Source organism: Podarcis bocagei (genome assembly GCF_964188305.1).
Source record: "Podarcis bocagei genome assembly, chromosome: 15".
Lineage (NCBI taxonomy): Eukaryota > Metazoa > Chordata > Lepidosauria > Squamata > Lacertidae > Podarcis > Podarcis bocagei.
In genome coordinates, this window is record NC_138141.1 from 32,976,310 (window position 1) to 33,004,097 (window position 27,788).

The 27,788-nt window shown below is 47.3% G+C and overlaps 1 protein-coding gene across 2 annotated transcripts in view; it reads left to right on the forward strand.

Moving 5' to 3' along the window:
• Window positions 1-12,490: 12,490 nt before the first annotated feature.
• Window positions 12,491-27,788, forward strand: part of SRRM3 (serine/arginine repetitive matrix 3) — a 107,966-nt gene continuing 92,668 nt past the window's right edge. For both annotated transcript variants that reach the window (XM_081173011.1, XM_081173012.1), the window contains exon 1: window positions 12,491-12,822. The gene's annotated coding sequence lies outside the window, so the exon portion shown is untranslated. The remainder of the gene's footprint in view (window positions 12,823-27,788) is intronic.

The window sequence follows — 27,788 nt, forward strand, 5'->3', positions numbered from 1 at the left end:
TTTGAGGGCCCCTGGAGACAGGGCCAGATTAAGGTCTTTAGAGGCCCTAAGATCTCCACATGTAATTCTGAATAAAAACAACTAGAAAAAACAAAGTACACACTCGTTTTATGTATTAATTATAATATTAATATAATATAATATAATATAATATAATATAATATAATATAATATAATATAATATAATATAATATAATATAATATAATATACAGTGGTACCTTGGGTTAAGTACTTAATTCGTTTTGGAGGTCCGTACTTAACCTGAAACTGTTCTTAACCTGAAGCACCACTTTAGCTAATGGAGCCTCCTCCTGCTGCTGCGTTGCCGGAGCACGATTTCTGTTCTCACCCTGAAGCAAAGTTCTTAACCTGAAGCACTATTTCTGGGTTAGCGGAGTCTGTAACCTGAAGCGTATGTAACCTGAAGCATATGTAACCCGAGGTACCACTGTAATATAATATATAGAAATCAAATCCAGAACTCATAATTCAGAATAATGAAACATGGATTTATTGCCACACATGCAGGATCTGATTCCTTTGCATTAATTGATTTACATTAATAGGACAGTCTCACCATGCCAATTCAGGTGGGGATGAGTAATGAAAAGAGACCAGAAACAGGGGAAGGAGTGTGGAGGGCAAGGAAGTCTAAGAAAGTCCTGATTCCACCACTCCACCAATGTTCTTTTTGAAATATCAAGTCCTTTCCTTCCCTTCCCTCCCTCCCTCCCTCCCTCCTTCCCTCCCTCCCTCCCTCCCTCCCTTCCTTCCTTCCTTCCTTCCTTCCTTCCTTCCTTCCTTCCTGTCTTAAAACCCTCTCTCTTTTTAGCCTCTTGGGGTATAATCCAGCACTGCTTGGAGAGGCTCTCCCTGGATTCTAAGGGCTGGTGATGTGTGGGGTGGGGTGGGGATTCTTGTTCCCCCAAGTCTCCAGTTGGGGGGTGAGCGCAACAGGAGGTTGCAGCTCGGGAGCAGAACAATGACCCTTTCCCACCTGCCTCTGTTGTTCCCTCTATAAACATGCCCCCTTGCCACATTTAGGCTGGGGGGGGGCGGGAAGCCCTCTAATAGGACAAATACTGTAGAAGGCTTTTTTCAAGCTTAATTGTTCATTTTGGGGAATGTATCTTCCTGAAGGGAAGCCTCTTGCCTCCCTTGCTGCATATCTCCAGGAAAAATTGTTTTTCAAGTTAAACATCAAAAAAGCAAGAACATTTTTTGTTGCTGCCGAATTGCTTGCAGGGGGCATGGAGTGGAATAAATGCCTGTGTTGGTGGCCCACAACAGTTTATCCAGTTTGCCAATCAGCTCATGGGCTTAAATATTTTGGTGTGGTTGCATCCTGCACCGCAGATCCTTTATTTAGCAGGGAGTGAAACCAGATGATATCTGAGATCCCACTCTGTCATTCCACAGCTGACGCAGGAAGACTTGTGTCATATATATATTTTTCATAAAATTTATACACCAGTTGTTTGGGGAAAAAGACCCTCAAAGTGGTTTGCGGCAAAGCTAACACAATAAAACACCCACAAAGAAAAATTAACTACAATCATTTAAGGCTTAAAAAGGTAAAGGTACCCCTGCCCGTATGGGCCAGTCGTGTCCGACTCTAGGGTTGTGCGCTCATCTCACTTAAGAGGCCGGGAGCCAGCGCTGTCCACAGAAACTTCCGGGTCACGTCATTTAAGGCTTATGAAAGATTTAAAATAACAATAGACTAAAAACAAATTAAAACTCACACCAACCATTTGGACAGGCTTGCCTAAAGAGAAATCTTCTCAGCAGGCACTAACAAAAGTACAGTGAAGGATCCTGCCTGATATCAATAGGCAGGGAGTTCCAAAGTGTCAGTAAAAGGTAAAGGTAAAGGGACCCCCGACCATTAGGTCCAGTCGTGGCCGACTCTGGGGTTGCGGCGCTTATCTCGCTTTATTGGCCGAAGGAGCCGGCATACAGCTTCTGGGTCATGTAGCCAGCATGACTAAGCCACTTCTGGCGAACCAGAGCAGCACATGGAAATGCCGTTTACCTTCCTGCTGGAGTGGTACCTATTTATCTACTTGCACTTTAATGTGCTTTCGAACTGTTAGGTTGGCAGGAGCAGGGACCGAGCAACGGGAGCTCACCCCGTCGTGGGGATTCGAACCGCCGACCTTCTGATTGGCAAGCCCTAGGCTCTGTGGTTTAACCCACAGCACCACCCGCGTCCCTAAAGTGTCGGTGCTGTCACACTTAAAGATTGAGCTCCTACATGATCCACCTTCTCTATCACACAGGTCATTGCCCCTTTCTGGGTAACTTTGTTTGCTGGTTCCCTGTTGGAGTGACGCCCCACCTGAATGTGAATTGCAGAGAGGTGGGCAAGACGCCACAGCTCTTGGCTTCCCTCTCTCCAGGAAAGGAAGGGGAAAATTAATTACCGGCTGTTAGCATTTGGATCCAGCTCCTTGTTTTCGCCACACAATGTGTTTACGGGTAGCCCTCCAAAACAACACCATCCAGGCACTTGGAAACGGACGCCAAGGTGGTGATGGAAGTTTTAGCGCAGAAGGAGCTGGCGAGGGGAGGAGAGGCAAGGATCCAAAACCCGTCTGAATCATATGAGACAAAGTCCTGTTTACTAAATGCCACCTTCCCCATCGCTTGCGAGATTTAATATGGTGGAGGTGGGTAACCATCATTCAGGAAAAATGCAGGGCCTCCAAGCTATGCTTTTGCTGTGGTTGATTTGATTTGATTTATTGCATTTATATCCCGCCATTTTCTCCAAGGAGCTCAAAGTGGCGTATATGGGTTTCCCACTCCTCATTCAATCCCCTCAACAGCCCTGTGGGGTAGGTTAGGCTGCAGTGGTGTGCGCTGAAACTTTTTGTAGGGGAACAGTTAGGGGCAGAGGCACCAGCTTATAAGGGCGATGGGGTGTGTGTGTGATGTTGCGCCTGTCAGCATCGTGCCTTCTTCCCTAAGCCGGGCAGAAGCTTCCCGGGCTTTGGGAAGGACACAGCAGGCCTCTGAGAGGATGCTGGACCCTGCTGTCTCCATCCTAAAGCTAGGTGGGCTTTGGGAAGGTGGTAGGAGGGCTCTGGGAACCGTCAGAGCATTGCACCTCCCTTCCTAAGCAGGGCAGAAGCTTCCTGGGCTTTGGGAAGGGGATGCCAGGGAAACATTTAGCCAACTAATCTAGTCTCCCTAGTCCAATGACCACACGCTGAGAGGCAGTGACCGGCCCCCAGGGTCAGCCAGTGAGGATTTGAACACTGGTCTCCCAGGTCTGAGTCCAACAGTCTGACCACTCCACCAAACTGTCTCACACCGGTTCGGAATCATTGGAGTGGAATTTGGAACCACGTGGGCTCCAAGGTGGCTGGTGCCCATTGGGTTTGGTAGGGTAGAAGGAAGGGAGACCAACAGTAGGGGGAGCTAGCGGCAATTAATTCTAGTTTCATCCGTCGCCTCCTCAGTTATACAAGGGCAACAATGAGACTAAGGACTGTGGTCTTTTCATCACCAGGCAACGACCTTTTAATTCACCCGGGTTTCCTAATTAAATTTCAACTCCAGGCTGTTTATGCAGTCTGTGCTTAAAAAAACTTTAAAAAAACCGAAAACTATGTTGTTGTTTATTTTAACAATGATACTTTGCAATTTTAGTTTTTCATGTAAATCACCCAGGGAATATTTATTGATGGGCAGATTTGTAAATTTAATATTGGCTGGTGCTAAAACCACACCTCAATCTTTACTTTTTTTTCTTTTTAAATTTCCAGTGGTAAAGAAGAGCAGACGCTTACTCTGTGGGTTCCTCCTCTCTAAATATTGATTGAATGATTGATCGGATTGATTACATTCCCATCCCGCCTTTCCTCCCAAAGACGCTGACACTGTGGGTTCAAAAATAGAACCAAACATGCACCGGTGTGAGGAGTAAGGCGTAAATCCATGTCAGGAATTTTCCCTCCTCTTTGGCCGTGTCCTGGCTGAAAGCTGTGCACCTAAGACTGTAACTAAAGGAAGCATTATGACCTCAGGAAAATCCCAAGGAGAAGTTCAACAAGCCACTATTTTGGCAACTGGCTCCAAAGGCAAGGATGGAGGCCCTTGTTCCCTTAGCGTAAAAGTTGTCCTACCTAAGTACGTTGGAACAAAAGCTGTACATGACGACAAGGACTATTTCATATTTAGAGATGGTGATAAGCTTGAAAAATGCAGGGACTGATCCCCCTGCTGCAGCGTTGTGACGTTTTCATTTGGCAAAGAGTGATCCAGTGCTTTTGTTCCATCATATAAATAATTTCTTTCTTCTCTAATAAACACAAAGTCTCCCAAATTACCATGTATCACCGTGACTTCAAAATAAAATAATATGTATTAAAAGAAGCAGCAGCAAACATAATACCATCCAATATTTTATTCCATCCAGGGTATCACTTGGGAGAGGAAGGATAATCTTTGGTTTCTGTTGTTTTTAAAATGAGAAATGTTGGTTAGTTAACTGCTACCAAAACTCTACTTTTTCACCCCGATCTTCTCAGTGTGATTTTGCAGACCTTAAACCCCTTTCCAATAAATCTCTTCACTCCCCGCTTTGCAAAATAATACCAATATTAATTATACTGATAAACACAATTCCTCTTTTAAAGCCATCTAGGCTGGTGGCCATCACTCCCTCCTGTGGCAGGGAGTTCCACAGTTTAACTATGTGCTGTGTGAAGGAGTATTTTCTTTATCTATCGTGAATCTTCCAACATTCAGCTTTCACAAGTTCTTGCCTTATGAGAGGGAAAGAGGGACGATTGCCAATCTTTTTAGAACATTTTTGTCACGAGTATTTCGTTTTATTTATTTCCAATATCTAACAATTACAGAAAGAGAGAAAAACAAAAACAAAATCTCAACTCACCCCACTGCAGGACGGATCAATCTAGTTAAGTTTGCCAAACTCCGATCTGTGATTTCGGTAGTTGCCACTCTTCAGGGTTATCAGTACAGTATTTCATAAAAGGTTGCCATATTTCAACAAAATCGTCTGCATCATTTGTCTTATTCAATGCATGTAATGTCTTTGTTAATTTTTGTGATAGACCATACATTCTGTTTCCAATGAGAGATGCACAGATGTTCCAATCTGTTTTTTATGCCACATCTCTTTGCCGCTCTGAGCTCTTTGGAGAGGAAGGGTGGGATATAAATTCAAAATTCAAAAATACTAATTTAAGAAAACAAACCTTGCAACCACTTAAAAGAGAGGAAGAAGCCAGTGGCCGGTGACAATCACCTGCCCCGTGAATGTTTTTGTGCATAAATTTAGCGGCTGAATCTCCTGGGGAGCAAAACCAAACCAATGACCCCCCCCCAATACAGACGTATCCAAATTTGAAGTGTGTGCATCACTCCCTTTCAAATTGCATGCAAGCTCTCAAATATGCAAGCCATTAAAAAAAGAGGGGAGGGAGAGAGAGGGAGAGAGAAGCTAAAGCTCAGAGTAGGTTCATGAATTTTTCATTGTCAGGGGAAAGAAAGGGTAGCTGAAATTGGCTAGGTGGGCCTCACACTGTTATCTTGCACGGCTGCTGCGACAGCACAAGGATTGCCAGACCTCCAGGTCTTGCCTGAAGTCTCCAGGTTTGCCTGGCTCCCAGCTGCTGGGGCCGGTAGGACTTGGAGTCTGACAACATCCGGAACATTGGTTGCCCACCTGCTACCGTAGTAGAACAGCATAGGCCCCTTGTCAAAAAAAGACAGTGTGGTGCAGCTGGTAGAGTTTTGGACTAAGACCCGGAAGACCAGGGTTCAAATCCCCACACAGCCAGAAAGCTCACTGAGTGACCTGAAGCCAGTCGCTGCCTCTCAGCCTAACCTACCTCACAGGGTTGTTGTGCGCATAAAACAGCATGGAGGAGAACCATAAATGCAATGAATACTTTCCCTCTCCTTGCCAGTTTCGCTCCCCTCTCCAACTTCCCCGTCTGTCTCTTGTCTTGGGCTGAATCTTTCTGAATCATCCTATAATAATACAGTGGTTTGTTGTTGTTCTTGTTTAGTTGTTTAGTCGTGTCCAACTCTTTGTGACCCCATGGACCAGAGCACACCAGGCACTCCTGTCTTCCACTGCCTCCCGCAGTTTGGTCAGACTCATGTTTGTAGCTTCGAGAATACTGTCCAACCATCTTGTCCTCTGTCGTCCCCTTCTCCTTGTGCCCTCCATCTTTCCCAACATCAGGGTCTTTTCCAGGGAGTCTTCTCTTCTCAAGAGGTGGCCAAAGTATTGGAGCCTCAGCTTCACGATCTGTCCTTCCAGTGAGCACTCAGGGCTGATTTCCTTCAGAATGGATAGGTTTGATCTTCTTGCAGTCCATGGGACTCTCAAGAGTCTCCTCCAGCACCATAATTCAAAAGCCTCAATTCTTCGGTGATCAGCCTTCTTTATGGTCCAGCTTTCACTTCCATACATCACTTTCACTTCCATACAGTGGTACCTCAGGTTAACTACTTAATTCGTTCTGGAGGTCCGTTCTTAACCTGAAACTGTTATTAACCTGAAGCACCACTTTAGTTTATGGGGCCTCCCACTACTGCTGCGCCGCCAGAGCACGATTTCTGTTCTCATCCTGAGGTAAAATTCTTAACCTGAAGCACTATTTCTGGGTTAGCAGAGTGTATAACCTGAAGCATATGTAACCCGAGGTACCTCTGTACATTTCTTTGGTGGTTAGCAGCAGGAAACTTCCAAGTCCTCGTATGCCACAATAAATGTATTTGTTTTCAAGGTGCCACACGGCACACACACAATTTCTTACCTCCCTGGGTGTATATCTCCTCCTTTTCTTTCAACACACATCATCCCCACTCCTATCCAGGAAGAACACAGATACCTTTTGGGCACACAGATGCTTATTTTTGGTTTCTGTTAGTGTCATGGGCAGACATCTCTCCTGGCAGCTCCAGGGGGAAATCTCAGAAATGCATCGTTAGAGCTGACATGTGTAGCAGTGTGTGTGTGTTTTGTGAAAGGTGGGGTGGAGAGATTTTTTTTTTTTGGCAAAACTAGCATCATCTTAGCACAAACATTTGAGGGCCAGATTGTTCCAGCTCTACCGCTGATGGCAGATTTGAATGACTGCTGTGACACAGTGGAGACCCGTGGCCTTTAAAATGGTGTTGGACTCCAACTCCCATGAGCCTCTGCCATAATGTTCAATGGTCAGGGATGATGGGAGTTGATGCCCATCAAATATTGGGAGGGCCACAACTTCCCCACCCCTGCTTTTAAAAATAAAATAGTCAGGTTTCTAGTCCTTAAGCTTGAAAGTATGTACACAATGGCTATTGTTATTTCAGAAGCCAGAGGATTCCAACTCCTAGCAGCCTCAGCAAACACGGCCAATCATCAGGGGTGATGAGAGTCGGAATCCAACTACACCTGGAAGGCCACAGCTTCATCATCCTTGCTTTTAAAAAGAAAGCATCAAGTTTCTAGTCCTCGTGCTTGAAAGCCAGATATGCAATGCCTATTGTTATTTACAAACCTAAACATCATCTTAAAAAGCAGAGACATCACCTTGCCAACAAGCGTCCGTATAGTGAAAGCTATGGTTTTCCCAGTTGTGATGTATGGAAGTGAGAGCTGGACCAAAAAGAAGGCTGATCGCTGAAGAATTGATGCTTTTGAATTATGGTGCTGGAGGAGACTCTTGAGAGTCCCATGGACTGCAAGAAGATCAAACCTATCCATTCTGAAGGAAATCAGCCCTGAGTGCTCACTGGAAGGACAGATTGGTCCATGGGGTCACAAAGAGTCGGACACAACTAAACGACTAAACAACAACATCAAAATTATTATTTAAGAAGCCAGAAGATATCAACTTGGCCAGCATCGCCAGTTGTCAGGGGGTTGGAGTCCAGAAATATCTGGAGGATCATAGATCCTCCAACCTTGGACTGCATGAGCTTTTTTTAAGGGGATTACCCACCAAAAATGTTGAGCTTTTTGTGGGGAAATCACAGACAAAAATACCGGGGGGGGGGGATCTGCTGGGGGAAGAGAACCTCAGTTAATTGAGTACTTACAATGCTTTTCAATAATTTTTGTGGATCTAGGGGGGCAGCTGCCCTCCTGCCCCCCCAGCTATGCCCATGTGCTCTACCACTGAACTACAGCCTGTCACTTCACTTCCTGAGTCCTGCAAGCATCCAGCTGCTAGCTGTAGTTTTCTGCAAAGCCCACAGTTTTTTAAAAAGGTCTTTTGCAATGCAAGTTTCTTTAAGAGAGGTTTCTTGACCAAGTTCTCAAATGAATGAATGAATGAATGAATGGAACTTTATTTGCGTCAGCCGTCGGCCATAGCAACAAATGACATTGCGATATACACAGAACAAAATAAAAAGCCGATTATATAAAACACAGTTTAGGGTCCTGAATCAGCAGTCAAATAGCGGCCCTTATTCTGACTGCCCCAGCTAAGAACCTTGATCAAGTTCTCAAAGCAGTAAGGAATTGAACTCCCAAGAAAGGCAACTGTCCTGAAACACATTGGGTCTATCTGCAGTAAGGCACTTTTGAGACACCTTTGTTTTCCTTGTCCAGTGCTGACTGGCAGCAGATCTTAGAGGTTTCAGACAAGCAGCCTCTGCCAGCCCTGCCTGGAGATGTTATTTGGGATTGAACCTGGGACCTGCTGAATGAAACGCAGATGCCTTAGCCAAAGCAAGATTCTGGCCATTATTCTGAATAAAGGGCTGCCTTAAGGAGGAGCATAGGAAACTGCCTTATACTGACCATTTGTCCATCCGGTTCAGTATCGGCAACAGGTGTCTCTCTCAGCCACACCTGGAGATGCCAGGGATTTCACCTGTGTCCAAAGAGAGACCAAAATGATCAAGGGGGTGAACCAACTCCCCTGTGAAGAAGGCTGCAGCATTTCAGATTTTTTTAGTTTAGAGCAGAGGTTTTCAACCGGCTCCCTTGACCAACTACATTCTTTCTGCAGGGCTCAGAAGCCCAGTTATGTCACCCCTTGCCTGCAGAGCCGGCAGCCCCTCACCCCTTTTTGAACACCCTCCCTTGTTCTCTCAGCCTCTTCTCTCCTCTTCTTGGGAGTCCTCCAGGCAGCTGCAGCTGCTACTCCTGGTCTTTGAGCTGCCCCCTCTGTCCCAAAGACAGGTGCCTCCTCCTCACACTGCCCCACAGGGGCCCAGGAAGCACCCCCTGGCCAACCCTAGAGGCACCATTCACCTGCGGAGCTGGTAGCCAGGGCTGCTGCAACAAACAGCCGTGCAAGCCTTTGGGAGGCAGAGATGCGAGAGGGCATCCGAGGAGGGAGGGAAGGAAAGACGGGCAGAGGCCAGTGTTGCCTACAGCACCCCTGGTTATCATTCAAGGCACCCCAGGGTGCCATGGCACACTGCTTGAAAACCACTGGTATAATAATAATAATAATAATAATAATAATAATAATAATAATAATAATAATACATTTAATTTATACCCCACCCTCCCTTGCCAGAGCCAGGCTCAGGGCGGCTAACACAAGTAAAATTACAGTAAAAACATAATAGGAAAAAACAACAATTTAAAATACAGGTTAAATATAATTTAAAATGCAGCCTCATTTTAATAGTAGCCCATAGATCAAAACCACAAGGGGAGGGAAACATAAGGGTCAGACTGAGTCCAAACCAAAGGCCAGGTGGAATATCTCTGTCTTGCAGGCTGTGTGGAAAGACGTCAAGTCCCGCAGGTCCCTAGTCTCTTGTGACAGAGTGTTCCGCCAAGTTGGGGCCAGTACTGAAAAGGCCCTGGCCCTAGTTGAGACCAATCTAACCACCTTGCGACTTGGGACCTCCAAAATGTTGTCATCTGTGTACCTTAAGGTCCTCCGCAGGGCATACCAAGAGAGACACAGTGAGCAAGAGGTGACATTAGAAGGTCATAAAATTATGCATGGCATGGGGAAAGTGGGTGGAGGAAAGTATTTCTTCTTCTCTCGCAACACTAGAACATGTGGACATCCAATGAAGCCGAATGTTGGAACATTCAGAACAGGTAAAAGAGGTCTTCTTCACTCAGTGCACAGTTAAACTGTGGAACTCCCTCCCACAGGAGGCAGTGATGGCCACCAACCTAGAAGGCTTTAAAAGAGGCCTGGACAAATTCATGGAGAAGGAGAGGGCTATCAGTGGCTACTGGCCATGATAGCTCTGCTCTGTCTCCACACTTGGAGGCTTCAGGATACCAGCTGCTGAAACCACAGGAGGAGAGAGGGCTCTTGTGGCCAGGTCCTGCTTGTGGGTTTCCCATTGCGACATCTGGCCGGCCACTGTGAGAAGACGATGCTGGACCAGATGTGCCATTGGCCTGATCCATCAGATTCTTCTTATGTTCTTACCTTCTGCATGCAAAATAGATGCTCCACCATGGAGTTCCCTTAAGGAACGCTGCATCCTTCCTGATTCCAGCTGTGTATCTGTTCATGGCCTGCAACCTTCTGTTTGTGCTCTGACCCACAACTTTCTTTCTCCCCTGCCCCACAGGGATCCACCTACCCCACAGTCACCTTCCTTTCCCGTTTCAGTCTTCTCTCTTCTACCCAAAGTGTCCTCAAGCATTTGCTCTCACCCAGCCCCCTCCTCGGCTCTACTATATATATAAAGAAAGGCTTCCCTTCCTGATTTATGCAGGGTGTTTGCAGGTTTTATGATTGCCATTTACCGGTTTATTTAGGGATTTTAATTTCTCTGGCTGTGATTTACCGCACCGCACAGCAGCAGCAGCAACACGCCAAGCTTCGCTCTGCTACAGCGTTCTGCTAATGTGAGGAGAGCCACACAACAGATCCCAGAAGTTGCTTCAAATTAAAGAAGCGCCTGGGAAAATAAATTGATAAAAATGAGACAAGGTTTCACACACATACCCCCCCACCAAAAAAATCTCTGCTGTGGAGGAGTGGAGAACTCTAGAACAGCCTTTCTCAACCTGGCCATATGTTTTGGACCACAGTTCCTTTCAGCCCCAAACCAAAAGTTTTAGATTATAGCCCCCATCAGCCCCCAGCAAAGATGATTCACACCACAGCTTGCAACAGATCCTGCCCAAATGTTTCTGACCACAACTGCCACCTGCCTCAGCCCAGATATTTTGGACTGTAATGTCCATCAGCCCCAAACCCAGATGTTTTCGACCACCGCTCCCATCTGCCTCAGTCCAGATGTTGTGGACTACAAGGCCTATCAGCTGTAGCGAGTGCAGGGAAGCCTGATCTAGAACAATGGTTGGCAACTACAGTGGTACCTCAGGTTACATACGCTTCAGGTTACAGACTCCACTAACCCAGAAATAGTACCTCGGGTTAAGAACTTTGCTTCAGGATGAGAACAGAAATTGTGCGGTGGCGGCAGCAGGAGGCCCCATTAGCTAAAATGGTGCTTCAGGTTAAGAACAGTTTCAGGTTAAGAATGAACCTCCAGAACGAATTCAGTACTTAACCCGAGGTACCACTGTACTGTAGTTTAAAAACTTAAGCTCCTTGGACCAGAGACCTGCTTCTTTGTTACTAAGCTCTAGCAATATCAAATGGGCTTTCTGTATTAACAAACAACAAGGGATCCTGGGAGTTGTGCACTCAGGACTGGCCCACCCATGAGGCGGGGTGACGCAACTGCCTCGGGTGGCAGAAACCTCTGAGGTGGCATCTACACTGCCACCTCCACTGTTGGTGGAGAAACGCCACAGGCATCAGTGCCAATTTCAGCTGAGATGTTGGCAGAAGCTGCTGCCGCCACCATCACACTTTGCCCTGCCGCCACATAACCTAGGTAAAGGGGGTGCTATGGCAGGGGCAAGGAGTGGATGGCAGCAGGGCAGGACGACCCTTATTGCATTGCTTCCAGCAGTAAAACCAGACTTGGTGCCCTAGTGTGTACTAAAAGACAGTTTAGAACAGGGTTTCCCAAACTCGGGTTGCCAGCTGTTTTTGGACTACAACTCCCATCATCCATAGCTAGCAGGGCCAGTGGTCAGGGATGATGGGAATTGTAGTCCAAAAACAGCTGGCGACCCAAGTTTGAGAGACCCTGATTTCGAAGTGCAACAAATAAATGCAACCAGGATGCCCTCCCACTAGCCTTTTCTCACTGTTCCTCCCCCCCCCCCTTTGGAAAAACTATAAATTGAGAAAATGCACAACATTCACCTACGAAAATATGGCAATATGGAAAAACTTCTGTATCGACCAAACGTCGATTTCCAAAGAGGTTCTCTTTGATTCCTGCGGTTTGTTTGGCATTTCCCTTTTTAACATTGCCCTTTGCCCTTTCCCTGTAGAATACTTTCGGAGCGGCTTTCAAAGCCAACGGCGCCGAGTGCAATAAACCGAGAAGCTCTCAGACTCTTCTCCAGAATCCAGCGTGATCCCCCCCCCCGCTTTCTCCTGCGCCTCCCGCTCTTCTCCTCTAGGGGGCTCTGTGGATCGGGGAGGAGGCCGTCCCTTCTTGCACCAAGCCAGGGCCGGCTCTATGGCACGGAGCTGTCCAGCACTTCAGGAGGCGAAGCTCAGTAGTGGAGGATGCTGCAAAGAGGGAGCCCGCAAGAGCCTTGAGGGGAGCTGGGTGCGCTCGGGAGCGGAGAGGGTGGGCTTTGGGGAGGGTGCAAGAACAGGGTGGGGTGTCCCAGGGCTGGTTGGCCCAGGGCTGGCGGGCCCAGGGAGCCAGGAGGACTGAGCTCCAGCGGAACCAAGGAGAACGAGGCTGGCAAGAGCGAGGCCAAACCCCATCTGCAGTTATTGGCACGGACACAAGATTGCGCTTCCTTCTCCAGCAAGGTAGGGAAAGGAGATGTGGGGCGGGGGGGATCCTGGCTGGGGGTTGGGGGGCTGAAGGTGTACGCTCTGCCTGCGTCTGCTGGGAAAGTGGAAGCAAGGAGGGGGGGGGGACAATTACAGATCGCAAAGGCTTGTTAGAAGACACAGCCGTTTTGGTGTCAGCGTCTGGGGCGGAGGGAGGGAGGCAGAGCTAGCAGGAGGTATCTTGGCTGCAGTCCCATCTGCTGTGTGCTTGATATTTCTTTGCAAAGAGCAGGTGGGGAGGGGGGGGAGGCACCATGCAAGGGCTGGGGGTGGGGAGGATTGTCCGCCGTTGTGTCTCCCGGGAGGGGAAGGCTTAGAAAAGGCTGGCCTCTCCCAACAACCCTGTTCTCCTGCATGCGCTGGAAAACAAATAAGCAAGGCTGGACGGGATGAGACTCTGGTTGAGGTTGGGTCGATGCAAAGGGAGGCGGGTGTGTGTGTGCCATGCCTCTCCCCAACAACACACGCCCAAGACCTCAGTTTTCTAGGATAGAAAAGGGGGAGCAATACTCACAGAGAGAGGGGGAGGGGGAGAGGGAGACAGATGGAGGGGACACTCAACTACAGTAATTTGACAGCTCTCCTTCAGAGGCTGGTGGGGAAAAGGACAGACACTGGTCTTCTCCTTGACTAGCTGAGCTTAGTTGTCTAGGGACACGGATAGTGGATGCTGGGATGTCAGAGGCAAAAGAGTCGCTTTGGTTCCCTCCCCCTCCCCCCCAAAATGTTGGGTCTTTTTTCCCCAAACGGGTTTTTTTCTCTAGGTTTGCAGCCAGGAGCAAACAAGGGTAAAGTTTTCCAGGGGAGAGAAATGCCGTTCTTAAAGGAGAGGAGATGGAAGGGTTTCCTCGGGGGTCTCTCAGATGTCCTCCAAGCTCAGGGGGAGATATCTCATTGATGCAATTTTGACCCAAGGTAGCCGGGAGAAGAAGTTTGCTCAATTTGAGGATGGTGTGCAACCTCTGAATTATTCATCGTGGAGGGCTTGGAAGGATTCCCAGGAAATTCTGAGCTGTAAATTTGAAGGGGCGTTGCTGGGAGGGTGGTGGGTTTCAGTTGGCATTAGATCACTGGAAGAACTGCTCTTCTGATAATAGGGATGTGCCTGCTTTTTTGGTGGAGGTGGGGGAGGTGTGTATGCCTATATCTATATTTATATATCTGGGCATGTGGGGATTTGCACAGTAAATCAAAGTTTTGTGTATTGAATGTGAGTTGACATACAAGAATATGGAGAGGAGAGGGAACCCTCACAAACTTCGTCAACATTTAAGGAAGCAGTGAAGGGTTTTGTATGAAATTATTCTCAATAATAATTATAATAACAATAATAGCTATTATCTAACATTTATCTTACGCTTGACATTTTTAAAGTGCTGTGCATATATTAAAAGGTGAGCAGTCCCCACCCACTGGCTCACAACCTAATAGACATGACACAAAAGGAAAAAAGGAATGAGGAGGGAAGAGGAATGCAAGCACTGGGACATCTGCTCCTTCACTAGCTGGAGATGAGGCCAGACTGCTTCTTGCTTTGACCTGGAGTTCTTCCTGGGGGATCATGGTGGGGGTTCAGCCTCTCAGTGGCCCTGGTTGGTGCTAGAGGACAGTTTGCTTCCTTTCTGCTTTGGAGCCCCAGGACAATTGACAGTTGAAATGGAGTCTTCTGCTCCCCCTAGGAGGCAGGGAGGAAGTAAAGTTACTGCTGCTGCTTCTTTGGCCAATGGATGGCGCCATGCAGGGGGTAAATCTTTTCCAGGGCCCCTGATGCCCTGGCCAAGGGCAGAAGGGACAATGTGCTGCTCCCCTTTGGTTTTGTTGTCCTGGGGCATCAAATAATTACAGGAACAATGCCGTGGCAACAGCGCAGCATAATTATACCCAAATAGAGGATAAGCCTGTGAATGTACTGTAAACGTTAGCTAAATGGAGCCTTCATGGACACAGGCACTGTACCTTGGAGTCCCAGGTGTCAGGGGCAAATAATCAAGGTACAGTCCTTACCTTCATGCCTGCCTGAGGGTACTCAGGGTCACCTGGCTGGCTGATAGAGAGAAGTTACAATGGTCCATATATGAAGCTGCCTTGTTGCCCCTGGGGTGGGTCTGGAGGCTACAGCTGCTGCAGAATGAAGTAGCTTGGTTGCTTGTGGGGGCAAGCTCCCACCAGTATATAGCACCTTGCTTGTGGGATCTGCATGGGCTGCCAGTCTGCTACTGGGCCAGATTCAAAGTGTCATTACTAAAACACAAGTCTCCCTACTGCTCAGAACCAGGTGATTTAAGAGGTCACCTCCTCCTTTAAACACATAGTAGGTCACTGCAGAGGAGTTTCTCCTGCAAGTTCCAAAGATCTCAGAATCCTTCTCTGCTGGACCTCAGAGCAGGGCCTTCAAGGTGGCTGCCCCTGTTTCTATGGAACAACATTCCTGACAACATACAACAGGCAGCCACTATCTGTATTTTCCAGAAATGGTGGAAGACCCCTTTGTTCTCATGGCCTTTCCTGCCTGCATAAGAAGGTGTTTACCATAAGTGCCCACTTGTTGGGGTTTTAGTCTTAGAATCATAAAAGTGTAGAGTTGGAAGGGTCCCTGAGGATCATCTAGTCCAGCCCCCTGCAATGCAGGAATATGCAGCTGTTGGGGATCGAACCCGCAACCTTGGCGTGATCAGCACCACGCTCTAACCAACTGAGCTATCCAGGCTTGTTTTGAGCGTATTGGTCGTTTTTGTGTGTTTAACGGTTTTAATTATCTTATGCGTAAATCGCCTTGAGATGGTTTAGAAGATGATATAATAAGAAAAGAATCGAGTTGTAGTAGAGTTGGAAGGGACACCAAGAGTCATCTAGTCCAACCCCCTGCAATGCAGGAATTTCAGCTAATGAATCCCATTATCATCATAACGGTGATAGTGTCTCACCGTTACATCAACTCACCCAGGATTGTCAACTCCAGCAACTGACTTGTTTGAAACTTTGAGAAAGTGCTGTAGGTGCCAGTCACCAAAGAGGGGTGTGTGTGGCACAACGCAAAATGGGTGCCACTTCGGGAAAGAGTGGGGAAAGAGGCAGGGCCGCAGAATGATGCCCCGCCAATCAGCCGCCTCATCAATTGCGTGTGGGGAGCCCACCTCCTCCCTTGCTGACGGAGAGATGCTCTTTCCACATCTCATCTGTTCTAAACAGAAGGGAGAGAGGGTGCCCAGTCCTGGCATCCAGTGAAACGTGGGCATGTTTGAGGAGCTGTGTTCAAGGTAGGAGGGACCAAGCCAATGCACACAGGAACTGAGCAGGAAGAAGGACCTCCTGGATGAGGCCAGTGGTCCATCTGGTGCCGCATTCTGTTATCACGGTGGCCAAGCCTGTGGGAAACTTCCAAGCAGAATCTGAGCACAACAGCCCTATTCCCTCCTGTGGTTTCCAGCGACTGGCATTCAGGAGCAGTACTACTTCCAACTGTGGAGGCAGAGCGTAGTGATTGTGGCTGGTAGCCATTGAGAGCAAAGTGTCTCCTGCGCATTACGGCTTTTGGAGGGGTTGTTTATCTTTTGCAGGTGCACAGTGGTGACCACGAGCCCTGGTCTGCCCTGGCTGGCAGTGGCTCTCCAAGGTTTAATGCTGCTGGAGATCCTCTTTTGATGGATCGAACCCAGCCAGGGGGCACCTGCTTAGCCAATGAGCTCTTGCATCTCTTCATTTCATTTCTGAATCGCATCGCATAAAGCATCCCAAAGCCATTTAGCAATAAGAAACCTACAGAAAAACAATTTTGAGTCCGGCACAGATCTAAGTCAAAGACCGTTATGTGTTTTACAAAAGTGCAGTTCAAGTGTCCAGAATGCTTCCTAGGCATGGCCTGAATAATCCTCACAACAGCCCAGTAATGTAGGCCCACACCCATACTCCAACCAATCTCTTTCCTGGGCAGAGGTCTTCCCCCTTCCACCCCTGTGTAGCAGTTGCTCCAGCTGTTTATAATTTCTTGCAAGGCTTTAAGCATGTAGCATTCCTGAGGGCTTTTTTTGTGGGTGGGTGTGGCCTCACTTGTAGCAGGGCTCACTTGCTCGAGCCATTCCAAATCACTTAGGTTGTGACTCACCCAAACTGTACACCCATCTGTCTGGAGTGTGCTTCCAGGGGTGAAGTCAAACCACTGTGTTAGCAGCCTCAAAGTGACTTTCCTGGGGCGCAAGCATGGGCAGTGTGTATGGACGTCTTGGGCTGCTCAGGCAACAAGACCCCCCTCTCAGCCTCGCTGATGTGGTCCAAAGGAAAGCAGAACCATGCATTTGGCAGCCGTTTGGCTGCAGGAGTTGCCAGAAAGAGGTATACAACCATCTTAGGGACTCCAGATTTGCGTAGGGTTTACTCCTTAGTCTTTTCTCCTCCTGAAAATATCCCTCAAGGCAGTGAGGTTTAGAATCAGTTTTCCTTCTCCTAGATGGGCTGCCTTCCCAGGTTGATGAGGCCCATCTGCCCCTCACTTCCCTCTACAGCACAGGCAAAAACCGCCTTCTTGACTCATGGACCCACGATTGGTCTCATCTGCTCAATCTGCCAGAGCCTGTCTTCACAAACAGAGGAAGTCCCTAACTCACAGAGGGTTTGAGACCCATTGGCTACCTTCATTTGGTTTAGCTGGCCAGTCAAAGTCGTTCCCAGGGTGTGGCCTCTGTTACATGCTGAGAGCTTCTAGTATCCACAGGTGAGAGCTGAGTGAAGGGTGGGGACCAAAGGTGAACAAACTCTCCCAGAAGGGGTACGGCGTGTTCCCCACCAGAGGTACTAGGTAAAGGTAAAGGGACCCCTGACCATTAGGTCCAGTCGTGGCTGACTCTGGGGTTGCGGCGCTCATCTCGCTTTACTGGCCGAGGGAGCCGGCGTACAGCTTCCGGGTCATGTGGCCAGCATGACTAAGCCGCTTCTGGCGAACCAGAGCAGAGCATGGAAACACCGTTTACCTTCCCACCAGAGTGGTACCTATTTATCTACTTGCACTTCATGCTTTCGAACTGCTAGGTTGGCAGGAGCAGGGACTGAACAACGGGAGCTCACCCCATTGCGGGGATTCGAATCGCCAACCTTCTGATCGGCAAGCCCTAGGCTCTGTGGTTTAACCAGGTACCAGAGATACTACCCCTCCTCTAACACCCCATACAGCCCTAGAGAGATATAATACTATACTATTTTTGTAGTGTGATGCTCTGGAGCTCTGCTTTCAGGGTATGTCTAATGGGGGGACGTATTAAATTATTGTTGATATTCTCATCATGATTACAGCTATATTCCACCCATCCTCCAAATGACCCCCATTTTAATTCACATCAGTCCTGCAAAGTAGGCTAGGTGGCAAGATGAGAGTAATGGGCTTCATGGTGGCTGAGGAGGGAATCTGACATTCGATCTGCCCTCCCCAGCCTTGATTACACCAGTCTAGCTAGAGAGCTGAACCACCCATAGATGAAGCTGCCACTGAGGTTAGCGATTTGTTAAATATGCCCTCACTTCCCAGGACAGAGGCGAGGGATGCTTTTCAATTCGACCACCACATTCCTCCCAGGGTGGGAGGTGGAAAATTGGGGGGGGGGGCACTTTTCACCTAGGCAAAAACATGTAAGGAGTGGACAAAGAAGGGCCAGTGAGGGGTGTGGCTTAGGGGAAAGGGTGTGGCCTAGAAAGTGGGTGTGGCTCGGGCAGAGTGGGTGTGGCCCAAGTAGTCGGCATGGCCTGGGGAGATTTCTGAGTGCCAGACAGATCAGCCAAGAGGGTCACATTTGGCCTGAGATTCGCTGTCACTGTCCTGTGACTCATATATTGGGATGTCTTGTGCTAAATCCTGCTTGTGGGTTTCCCACCGAGGCAACTGGCTGGCTACTGTGAGAAAAGGATGCTAGTCTGGACCATTGGCCTGGTGCACAGCTGGCTCTTCTGGGAGCTGTAGTTTGTTAAGAATGCTTAGAGACAAGAAGAAGAAGAGGAAGAGGAAGAGGAAGAAGAAGAAGAAGAAGAAGAAGAAGAAGAAGAAGAAGAAGAAGAAGAGCAACAACAACAACAACACCCTGCCCATCTGGCTGGGTTTCCCCTCCCAGAACTATAATTCCCAAGGTAGTTTAACACTCAGTCCCTCTTTACAATGAACTCTGGGGACCCATAGCAAACTACAGCTCCCATAATTCCTTGAGGGAGGATATGACTTTTAAAAGTGATATCACAGTGCTTTTACTGCATGGTGTGAAGGCGGCCTATGTCTTCCTGATAACTGTTTTATATTATTTTATACATGGAGCTTAGACACCCTTTTATTATTAGAATCTTAGAATCGTAGAGTTGGAAGGGACCCCCCCAAAGGTCATCTAGTCCAACCCCCTGCAATGCAGGAATCCCAACTAGATCATACCTGACAAGCGGCCATCCAACCTCTGCTTAAAAACCTCCAAGGAAGGAGAGTCCACAACGCCCTGAGGGAGTCTGTTTCACTGCTGAACAGCTCCTACTGTCAGAAAGTTTTTCCTGATGCTTAGATGGAATCTTCTTTCTTGTAACTTGGTTAGAGTCCTACCCTCCAGAGCAGGAGAAAACCAGCTTGCTCCCTCTTCCATGTGGCAGCCCTTCAGATACTTGAAGAAGGCTATCATATCTCCTCCCAGTCTCCTCTTTTCCAGGCTAAACATACCTAGCTCCTTCAAGCGCTCTTCGCAAGCCTTGGTTTCCAGACCCTTGATCATCTTTGATTGCCCTTCTCTGCACACCTTGCAGCTTGTCAACGCCCATCTTATAAAACTATATTATTAATATAGTTATAACACTTTGTCAACAAAACAAATTAAATGCTCTATTGGGGGAGGGCAAGTTACAGGAAGAGAGGGACGTAGTTGCATGGGGCATGTAACCCTCTCAGGACTTCCTCACCTTTGGTCCTGCTCACAGTTGCTGTGGAGGAAACCACTGGGGTGTTTTAGGGCCATCCAGTGAAGGTGAAAGTCAGAAGACGTGAGCCTCAAGCCTCTCTGCCTGGCCCTTGGAACTGTCCCTGGCTATGCTCCTCAATGACCTTGCCTTGCACTCTCCTTGAGTGTTTTTCCTTGGCTGGGATGTGTCCTTGAACCCTGATCTTGGTTTTACGGGCATGAAAGAAACTAGCCGACCTTGGATAGGCAAAATTGGCACCCCTTGATGGACCCATCTTTGCCTCTGAGAACAGAACGCAGCCCTCAAAACGTTGCCCAGACCAGCATTTAGCCCTCAGGTAAAAAATAAAAATGTTCAGGTTTCTTTTGGCTAAGGAAGAAAAACAATCTCCATATATACATGTTGTCTGGCAGTTTCCCAGCTTTCATACTGGAGGAGGTCATTTTAAGGAGAGAAGCTAAACAAGGCAGAGGGTACTTTAGGTGTATTGGTGTGTTGGCGTGAGTGTTTGCAGAGCTATAGATATATTCTTTCCTCCCTTTCCATCCCTCCCCCCACCTCGCACTGCTGTCACCATTCTCTGGACAGGTGGCACACCAACTTACATAATCCTATCAGCCCAGGAATAGCTGCTTCTCTTATATAACTGTGATCAATGAGAGACAAGACGGGACGGAAAGCCGTCAGACAGAAAATAAGCCAGGTGGGTCAGAGGAAATGCAAGGCATCTCCATGCTGGCTGCAGCTGCAGATTCACGCAGCACAGGGTTAAACTATGGAACTCAGTGCTACTGGATGCACCTATGTTCTTGTTATGCATACATATTGGGGAGGGGAGAACCTTTGGGCCAGATGTGGCTCCTCAACCTTTGCTATGGATGTCCTCAGGGCACACACCACTTACCAGCTGTGTCTACCCAAGTGCTTTTGGCTGTCAATAATGTGTCCTTGAATTGTGATTGTGGAAGGGTCATAGTTCAGTGGTAGAGCACCTGCCTTGCATGCAGAACGTCCCAGGTTCAATCCCCTGTGGCATCTCCAGGTAGGGCTGCCTAAAAACCTTGAGGGATGCTGCCAGTCAGTGTAGACAATACTGAGTTAGATGGACTGAAGGTCTGGCTTGGTATAGGGTTGTTTAACGATGTATGAGAGTGCCTTTTGCTTGTACAGATGAGAAGATCTATCCTTTTTGGTTTTGTCCTTTTGGAGGAAATTCATTCCTCCACCTTATGCAACAATTTGCGATTATCTTTTTTTGGAAGAAAAAAAAACCATCGTGAAAATTCATCAGCAAGTTTATCCTAAAAACACATTTATTTATGCAGATTTGACTAATTTGCACATTTTTGCAAACAGTTCCTCCTAATGTAAAATATATTTCTGCATGTTATCCCCCCCCCCGCCGCCCCCAATGCATGCAGTTTTGGTAGGGGAACAGCATTTGCAAAATTCGGATAGGTGTAGATTTCAAGGGAAAGTTGTGATTCAGTTCTCAGATTGTTTTGGAAAGCGTGAATTTGATGGATGCGTCTTTCAGTGCGAATTGAATCACATTTCTGTTCTATCAGTGTTCTTTACGGCATGAATGTGGCCTTGGATGACATTCCCATCCGTGTTCGTATGGGGAATACCCTCAGACAAGAAAAAAGAGATCTAGGTCCAACCATGCAATAAACCCCTTTAAAAGTTTCCACTCATGATAGGACTCCCACATCACTAGGGATCGAGGGATCAGCTTTCCACATTCCCAGCTCAGTTTGCAATTTCTTTAGGGTTGAAAAGATTACATGAAAACCCACCAGTTTTTGCATGAGAATTTTCCCCAACTAAACACATGTTCCTGTGCAACTTTGCACCCATTTCTGCAAAGCAGCTTTTTCTCACAGGATGCATTTGGGTCTGTTATTATTATTTTTTGCTAATATGTGCATTTATCGAAACACACTTTGCCCCAGTCAGTGCATGTTTGTACATCTCACTTGGTTGAAGTACTGCATTGCAAATTTCGAAGAAGTGTGGGTTTCAAAGGACAGTTGCGTTTTGGTTGCTGCATTGCTTTGGAATGTGCAGATGTGGGAGGTTTGCTTTGAAAGGTGAACTGAATCAGATCTCTCTCTCTCCCACCCTTACGGTGTCACCGCCAACTGAGCTGGCACTCTGTCCCAAACCCGCTTTTAACACTGCGGCTGACACAACCAACCCCCGCTGTTTGCTAGGAATTATGATGCTTAAAGGGAGAACGACAGGGGAAGAGAAGCAGAGAGAAAGAAAGAGAGCTGGACCTTGATGCCAGGAGAGCCAAAATGTTTTTTCTAGCCATTGCAGCCCTGTCAGCACATTTCTGCCAAGAGATGAGATTTATTGAAACTGTTTACCTGGCGCTCTGCTGACTCCTGAGACTTAAGAATGTTAGAACAGAAGAAGAGCTTGCTGGATGAGGCCAATAGCCCATCTGGTCCAGCATCCTGTTCTTCCAGTGGCCAAGAAGATGCTCCAGTGGGAAACCCACAAGCAGGAATTGAGCAACAAGAGCACTCTCCCCTCCTGTGGTTTCGAGAGAAGCATTGCTGCCTTCAACCATGAAGGCAGAGCACAGCCAGCATGGCTAGTTGTTGTTGTTTAGTCATTTAGTCGTGTCCAACTCTTCGTGACCCCATGGACCAGAGCACGCCAGGCAATCCTGTCTTCCACTGCCTCCCGCAGTTTGGTCAAACCCATGCTGGTAGCTTCGAGAACACTGTCCAACCACCTCGTCCTCTGTCGTCCCCTTCTCCTTGTGCCCTCCATCTTTCCCAACATCAGGGTCTTTTCCAGGGAGTCTTCTCTTCTCATGAGGCGGCCAAAGTATTGGAGTCTCAGCTTCAGGATCTGTCCTTCCAGTGAGCACTCAGGGCTGATTTCCTTCAGAATGGATCGGTTTGATCTTCTTGCAGTCCATGGGACTTTCAAGAGTCTCCTCCAGCACCATAATTCAAAAGCATCAATTCTTCGGCGGTCAGCCTTCTTTATGGTTCAGCTCTCACTTCCATACATCACTACTGGGAAAACCATAGCTTTAACTATGGCGAAGGGGCTTGAATAACTCAGAGAAGCTATGAACTATGCCGAGCAGGGCACCCAAGATGGACAGGTCATAGTGGAGAGTTTTGACCAAATGTGATCCACCTGGAGGAGGAACCGGCAAGCCACTCCAGTATCCCTGCCAAGAAAACTCAATGGACAAAGACAACAAGCATGGCTAGTAGCCATCTATAATAATAATAATAATAATAATAATAATAATAATAATAATAATAATAATTTATTTATACCCCACCCTCCCCGGCCAGAGCCGGGCTCAGGGCAGCTAACACCAATAAAACCACAGTAAAAACATAATGGGGAGGAAAGGGGGGACCAATTTCAAATGCAGGTTAAAATGCAATTTAAAATGCAGCCTCGTTTTAAAGTAGCTGATAAATCAAGGCCATAAGGGGAGGGAAACATAAAGGTCAGATCAAGTCCAAACCAAAGGCCAGGTGGAACAGCTCTGTCTTGCAGGCCCTGCGGAAAGCTGTCAAGTCCCACAGGGCCCTAGTCTCTTGTGACAGAGCGTTCCACCATGTCGGGGCCAGTGCTGAAAAGGCCCTGGCCCTAGTTGAAACCAATCTAACCTCCTTGAGGCTTGGGACCTCCAAAGTGTTGTTATTTGTGGATCTTAAGGTCCTCCGCGGGGCATACCAGGAGAGGCGGCCCCGTAGGTATAAGGTATAAGCCTTGATCCTCCATGAATTTGTCCAATCCCCTTTTAAAGCTATCAGTGTTGGTGGCCATTGTTACCTCTTGTGGGAGTGGGTTCCATAGCATTAACCTGGCACTGCATTAAAAAGTCCTTCCTTATATCTGTCCCAAATCTTCCAGCATTCATCTTTCTTGCATGTCCATAAGCTGGTCTAACTCAGCATAAGACAAGGTCATCTTTTATTATGAGGGACTAGGGCTGCATTCACATGGCATCTTATTCCGTCCCCCTGACATTTCTCTCTACCTGTTAATCTCCACATCAGGGGAGCCCCAAGGTTCAGTCCCTGGCATCTCCAGGTATGCTCTCATCTGGGGTGGGCGGAAGAAAAACACGGAGAGCTGCTGTCGCTCAGTACGGACAATTCTGAGCTAGATGGACCAGTGCTGCAACTCTATATAAGGCAGCTTCCCTATGTAGGTTATGGAGGAAATTTGGTGCCACCTGGCACTCCAGACTTGGATTATCACATTGCTGCCTGCCTGGCACTCTGTATTTTCATGTTTCGCAGATGGAGGACTGCTCTTGTTTTTGCTCAGCACGTATCATGTGTGCTCACCGGCCTGCAATTGCAAGGGATGAGAAGTGGCTTAAAAATGGAGATAAACAATAGAAAATAAATTTAGAATGTGTGAACGTCAGAATGACCCGCTGGATTGGGTCAGCTGCCTACGCAGTCCAGCATCCTGTTCCCACAGTGGCCAGCCTGTGAAAAGCCTGCAGGCAGGATCCGATCACAAGAGCCCTCTCCCCACCTGTGGTTTCCAGAATCTGGGATACAGAAGCAACCATGGAGGCAGAGCCACTGATAGGCTTTTCCTCCATAAATTTGTCTAATTCTCTTTCCAGGTTGGTGGCCATCGCTGCTCCTTGTGAAAGGGACTTTCTCATCATTACCCATTTTTGTGGGACATGTCGGGGATTAAACTGGCAGCTTCTCGGGTGCTCTACCCCTGAGCGATGCCCCACTTTATATGTGAGCATTTGAAGGTGCCTTCTGCTGAGCCAGACCGATGATCTATGTAGCCCAGGGCTGTCCTACGGCAGGGAAACTGTGGAACTCATTGCTGCAGGTTGTTTCTGGAAAGGCTTCCACACACATGTGTTAACCCCACACACCCACCATGGTCTAGCTTCAACTGCGATTACCCAAAGGGAGCCTCCACTTGTATACATTATCAGACCCTCCAAGTGTCCCTCTTTTCCAGGGACAGTCCCATTGGCCATAATGGTTCAGAGTGGAAACTCCATGGGGTAAATTAGGAGCTGCAGATAGAACTGGATGATTTACAATGGGCCAGTTTGCTTTCTGAGTCCTACTTTGCTGACATAAGCTAAGAAATGCTTCCTTCCCTAAATTAGGCTGCTGAAACAAGGGGTTTTTTTGAGGGGAGGGGAAGAGGGAGGGGAATTTTGTGCGAAGGGTCTTTGAGCACAGTACTGATCTTCAATCCCTACGCTGAGCATGTTCTGAGAGGCACCCTTGCTCCTTCATTTTTAGCATAGATCCGCCCTCCCGAGATCCTCAGGGTCTAGAAAAAATAAAATAAAAATAAATTCTGCAAACCTGAAGTCTGCCTGCCCTTGGTGCACAGTATATCTCTGATCCCCAGATGTTTTAAATAAGGTGGTTGACTCTCCTGCATTGGAGGGTCTGAAGCAGGGGTTGGCTGGCTTTCTTTAGCTGTGATTCCTCCAATGCCAGGGGCTGGACTAGATGGCTCTGGGGACCCCTCCCAACTCCACAATTCTAAGCAACGAGGCAGGTGTTGGTGCTGGTGTTAAAGCCCTTTTCATAAGCCTCCTAAAAGCATCCCACTGACCACTGTTAACAGAAGGAGTATGAGAGCAAACATGGCCACTGTTTGCTCCAGCAACATGATCCCTACATTCTGCAGTCAATGGCTGATATGCAGCCAGGTTACCATGGGGAGAGGCAGGCACCGTGTTTGCAGGATTCCCCTGGGGGACTCTCACAAGTGAGTGTCAGGGTCTGTTTACTAGCATCTGTTTGGCAAGCGACAGAGGGCTTGCACCTGGGCGGCAGCGGGGGGGGGGGGGGAGCAGCGAGCCACGTCGCTTCTCCAAAGGGCTCATGGGCATGCCACTTTAAATAATGAATATGTGTAATAATTTGTTGCACTGTATATTTTAAATGAGGGTGTTTTACTGTCCTGATGGATTTGCTGTTTTGTGTTTTAATTACGCATTGATTATAAATTTTGTAAATAGAATTATAAAACCCACTTAGAAGCCACTTTGGCATAGATCTGTCGGTGTTACAGGTGTCACAAAATACCTGTTCTGCTTTTGTAAGAAATCAATTTTTTAGTGTGCACTTTGGAACTCCCTGCCTCTTGACACAAGGTATTCACGGTATTTTTGTCAGTTCCTGCTAAAAGCATTTTCATTTAGAATGCTGATGTTTTATTTTTAGTTTAGTTTATTACTCTTTTCAATTGTTTTTACAAATACTGCTTTATTGTTTTTTTAAATTGCTGTGAGGTTTTCCACAATCAAGCGGTATATAATTTTTATGAAATAAGTAGGTAGGAAGGTAGGTAGATAAGCCACATATAAAACAACAATAATGCTTATTATTTATTAATTAAGCTTAATAATCTATTTTATAAACAAAAGTATCTCAAAGTGACTTACAACAGCAAACAAACAAACAAAGACATAGACATACATTTAAACCAGCATAAAATAGAACAAAGGAAAAGCTAAAAGATGATTCTATTTTTAGGATCCACCCGCTTAAGGAGGCAACAGATAACCAAGAGCCAAAAGTTTGAAGGAAAAGAAATGTTTTTGCCGGGCACCTAAAGATATGTAATGATGGTGCCAGGCAAATCTCCCAGGGGAGAGCATTCAACCAGTGGGGAGCCACCACTGAAAAGGCCCGCCCTCGTGTTGTGACCCTCCAGATCTCCCATGGAGGGGAACACAGAGAAGGGTCTCAGATGACAATCTCGGGGTCTGGGCTAGTTCTTATGGAGAGAGGCGGTCCTTGAGCTATTGGGGCCCTCAGCATTGACAACAGAAGTAGGCTATTCCTGTCCATCATGGTGATAATTTCACAGTGGTTTCACACTTAATGTGGATAGATCACTAGGATTAAAGTGGTAGGTGGGTGTGAATCCACCATTCAGTCACTCTAACAACCAAACTTCTGAACTGACGCTCACAGTAAAGCAAAGACCAGGAACCTGTGGCCCCCCAGATGTTGTTGGACTCAGCCCCACCTGCAATCCCCAAAGTCAAGGTACAATGGGAGTTATAGTCCAACAACATCTGGAAGGTCACAGGTGCTCCTCCACACCTGGAATGAAGGGGGTTTAAAGCACCATCTCTGCAAGAAATCTTCCTGATTTACAGGTTGGAGTTGCATCCACTTCGTGTGGTGTAGTGGTTAGAGTGTTGGACTAGGACCTGGGAGACCAGGGTTCAAATCCCCACTCAGCCATGATGCTCACTGGATGACCTTGGGGGCCAGTCACTGCCTCTCAGCCTAGCCTAACTCACAGGGTTATTGCAAGAATTAAATGTGGAGGGAGAGAATTAAGTATATCACTTTGAGCTCCCTGTGAGACTGGGGTGGGATATAAATGCAATAAGTAAATAAATATACTTCATTTTTAATGTTTTCATTACTTTCCGTTAACAAAAAGGCAGTGTAGGGAAGAGATATTTTCTTAATGCTATAAAATATGAGCATGGGCATGGAATCGGGAAGAAATTTAAAACAGCATCAGAAAGGAAAAGGAAAAATCATGACCAACTGAGAAAACTGTGGTGCCAAAGAAAACCAAGATAACAACAGCAGCAGCAGCAACAACAACAACAAGAACGACAACAACAACCTGCCCATCAACTCAAGGTTTCAGTAGCTGGGTATGAAATAGCAAGAAGCTTATGACCTCATGCTTTGCTGCTGTTGTCTCATTCCAGATAGAATCCACAGGAACAACTAGAAAAGCGAAGTGAGGGTCTAGGCAGGAGAGCAGCACCATGGACAGCTCCAAGTGGAGCTATAAATGAATGTTGCTCCAGCAAAGATCCAGATTCAATTGTGGGCTTAAATTGACTGGGTCCCATGCCATCTGAGGAAGGGAGTGCACTCTGCGATGGAGTGCACCCCACCGCTTGCCTCCACTCTCGCCCTGCCTTGAGATCTTCGCTGCCACCAGATAGGAGATTAATTATCTTCCAGGCTGCTGCTTATCAAACAACCTCCAAGCATTCC